Genomic DNA, 4322 nt, shown 5'->3' with positions numbered 1-4322 from the left:
CAACAAGCCATGACCACATCACCAAGGTTTACACAAAATGTAAAGCTAAGTCAAGGAAAGATCCAAGGAAAAAAGCAACACAAGCACGTAGACCTTCTGAGACTTGAATGTTAGCATAATAGTAGAGAAACTATTATTATAGCTAGCCCCATATTGTCTCACAATTTCTTTGAAAGGAATTTTGCACCAAGATCTAATCCACACACACCAATGGTTGACTCACTAGCCACCTTCCTAATGGTTGAGATGCAAATGGTAGACAACGGTTCTCACCATCAAGATAAAGAAGAAAAACATCTAGGGCATCATAGTAGATGGGGGATCAAGATTTGAAAAGGCTGATAAAAAAATTGAAAATAAGAAATTTGAATCCAAATCCCTTTTGGAAAAGACTGACATATCAACATCTATGGATCCCTAAGGAATGCTCTTGATGTTGTGATCATAGTAGGAGATTCCATTACACAACGAGCATGATTGTCATTGACATGGAGGAAAATGCCTATCTTTAGGCAAGCCTTGGCTCAAAAGTGCAAAAGTATCCCATGGCTAGGGCTACGATGAACACTTTTCGTAAGATGTGGAAACCCCCTAGTTGAGTCCCAAGGGCTGCAAACCATAAGACTTGGAGGTTGATGAACACTTTTCACTAGATATGGAAATAAGGTTGATGGAAATGAACATATTTCTAGTGGATGAGATTGACATTTTCCAAGTGGAAGCTCATATCAACCAAAGGCAAAAGGAAGAAGAACTAGTAGACCAAAAAGATATCTACCCAGAGTATTACTTATGGGAAAGAGAGAATTGGTCAAGCCCTGAGTGAGAATAAGATGGCTTAGCACAAAACACTTGGTTCCTTAGCCTATTCAAGAATTGAACTTGGGCACAAAGGAAGCATCTCACACAATAGAGATAAGTCAAAAGATGCCTTTACATGGAACCACACATTTGAGGGGTGTAGGCCTTAGATCTCCTTGGTTCCTAATGCCAAGCCATTATGCTAGTAGCAAACGTTTAGAATGAATCCTAGTTATACCAAATAGGTTAAGGCTTAGCTTGATGAACTAATTATTGCAAGATTCACTCACAATTGATTGAAGTGATTGGTTATCCTTTCCAATTATGGTGGTCCCTAAATAGAATGGGAAACTTTAAGAATGTGTGCATTACAACACGTTGGACACCTAGACCATAGCAAAATGATTTGCCATACCCTTCACAAATAGCATCCTAGACCAAGTGGTTGGCCACAAGCTATACTTGCTCATGGATAGGTACATTGGTTGTAATTAAATATTCTTAACGATAAAATACCAATAAAAGATGAGCTTCATCAATCACTAAGAGGGGTGCTTTTATACATGCAAGGTGATGCCCTTTAGACTAACGAATGCAAAATTAACATTCTAAAAGATTCATGGTGGAAACATCCAAGGAGTACTTGACTAAATTTATTGCTATTACTTAGACTCTTGTGTGTACACAATAGATACTAGTCGCCTCTTTCAAAAAAGTCAAGAGGTAGATATCTCCCTAAATTTGGCTAAGTGCATGTGTTCTAGATAGGATACGTCATTTTGCCACATTATCTCTAAGGATCAAATTACGATCGAGCAATTCAAGATTTGATTAGAGATTCATTAAGGATTTTGCTAGGATCTCAAACTTACCAAGAAAGAGGTAAATTTCCAATGGAACGAAAAATTTGCTAAGGCATTCTAGGCCTTGAAAAGGCAATCATCCCATAACCCCTCCATAACCACACCAATCTTGCATCAACCATAGTGGGATGTGATTTTCTATGTGCATGTTGATGCCTTAGGCTATGCCATAGGATTCATCCTAGCTTAACCCGATGGTTGATTGGATTATCCACTCTACCATGCAAGCCACATGATGACACCTGCTAAGTGTAGTTATAGTCCCACCAAGTGCAAATTCATCAGCATGGTCTACAATGTTCAAAATTTTAGGTTCTATTTGCTTGGTAATGCATTTATGTTTTATGTTGATCACCAAGCCCTCCTCTATCAGTAAACAAAATAGTTATCCAAGCAAGACTAGTGCATAGGATTCTATTGTTGTAGGAATTCAACTTTTGCATCATACATAAGCCAAGAAAGGCACGCATTGGAGTGGGAGATTGCCACTCAAGGCTTTCAGCACCTGAGGAAGAATCCAAAGTTTGCACCAAGCTACCAAATTCCCATTTGTGTGTAGTCAATATCATCGAGAATGAGTATGAAGACAGACTACAATACATATCATAGGAACCTTCCTAGAAAACATGCCCTAAGATAAATGGAGGCAGCCACGCTTGAAGGCCTAGAAGTGCAACCTGATAGGGGGGAAACTTTACAAGCAAGGACAGATGGAAATCTATGGACATGGGTGTTGCCACATGAACCATCTCTAGGCACACAAAGGAATTGTAGGAGGCCACTTCAGTTTGTGAATTATCGATGATGGTAAGGAAATTCCTTCAAGCAGGGTTATAGTGGAGCACACTATTCAAAGATGCATACAAGCTATGTGTAGAGTGTGATTATGCCAAAGAAAAGGGGTCTTTTGCCTTAATAGCACATGCCTCTACAACCAAGGTCACCATGTAAATCCTTTTAGGGATGGGACCTTTCAAATAGTACACCCAACACACACGAAACAAGTACATTATTGTGGCTATAGACTAAGTGGGTAGAGGCAAACACATCAAGAGACAACTTAACTTGGAGCACAATCTATGAAAATGCCATCTATTGACGTGATTGCCCAATCAAGTTTATTAGTGATCAAGGCACACACTTGAAGAGTGCAGCATCCTCGTGAAGGAGTTTATGATCATCCATCAAGTAGCAATGACATACTAACCAAGGTACAATAGTTAAGAAAATTTGACCAAAAAAAATTCTGGAAGTCCGTACTCACCAAGACAGTCAGTGACACATCCAAGCCTGAGACATGAAGTCTTGAGCCTCCAAGTAGCCATTGAGCACCAACTCAAAGAACATGATAGTAAGAGGATTCAATAACTCACTGAATTAGATAAGTTGAGAGCCTCAGCAGCATGGCCCTAGCAAGTCATTCAAAGACAGAGGAAGGCATGGCATGGCCAACATATTGTCAAAAAGAATCTCAAGAAGGATATTTTGCTTCTAGTATACAAGGACAAGTGGCCCCCTCAAACCAAACCTCAAGCTAGGGTGGAATGGAACATTCAAGTCAGATGAAGAGCTCAGCAATGGCATGGTCCAACTAGCCGAGGTACAAGGGAAGATGATTTCTGATTTTTTGATGGGAGTAAGCTACAACCCTACCACACAGCTGCCATTCAAAATTTACCTTGATGGCACTCTCATGAAGTTGCATGCACAAGGACCACAAATCAAAGGTGCCACATTGTATAAACATGCACTAATCCAAGGTGGAGCAATGCATGCAAAAATAAAAACAATGATGTTTGCTCTAATAAAAGCCCATTGTGCATGCAAAAGGACACTTTCATCTATTCAACCCTCCATTTAAGGACACTCTCATCTATCTAGCTATCTGCCATCTATCTCTTGTACACTCAAAATCTCTTTGCACGACTACTCTCCATGGAATACTTAGAGTCAATTTTGAACCCCATGCCACTCAAGAAGAGAGTCCAATAACTAGCATCCTGCATCCTCCCTCCATACCAAATTGGCTGGACCCAAAAAAGCTCAAACATAATGGATTGCATCAGCACACATAACTTCTATAGGATTGCATCCGATAACTAGCATCTTACATCCTCCCTGCACACCAAATTCACTGGACCCAAAAGAACTCAAACACAATGGATTGTGTCGATACACAAAACTTATGTGGGATGAGAAATTTATTATAGTAGCTTGGAAGCTATACTCAACACTATGTGACAATGAAGATTTGCCAATAATAATTGATAAGAAGAAGGTCCTCATTAGTTAGCACCTAATTGAACAAGTTTTGGAGATGCCCTTCATTCCAAACAAGCACCCTGTCCCCACAAATCAGAGGTGCGACACTTACTTCCAACATGGAAGTTATTCTATGGTACTTGATTAGCTGGGTAGAATGTGACTTAATGTGGCCATTCTTCAAATTTCTATTGGATTACACTAGCCACAAAAAGAGCATAGAAAACATCTCGAAGATAGTCGTGGCTAAGACCATCTCCACAAATGAGGACCTTTGGCTAGTGGAGTGGGCCACCCAATTCTACAACAATTTCCTCTCCCAAATTTGAGCATGTGCATGTGAGCAAGCCCATTGTAAGGTGGGAGCACACTTGTGTGTTCTCCAGGTTGAGATTA

This window comes from Dipteris shenzhenensis, chromosome 29 (genome assembly GCF_047967505.1).
Source record: "Dipteris shenzhenensis isolate YYH24624 ecotype China chromosome 29, Dip_SZ_1.0, whole genome shotgun sequence".
NCBI classification, from domain to species: Eukaryota; Viridiplantae; Streptophyta; class Polypodiopsida; order Gleicheniales; family Dipteridaceae; genus Dipteris; species Dipteris shenzhenensis.
Note: the sequence above shows the minus strand (reverse complement) of the source record.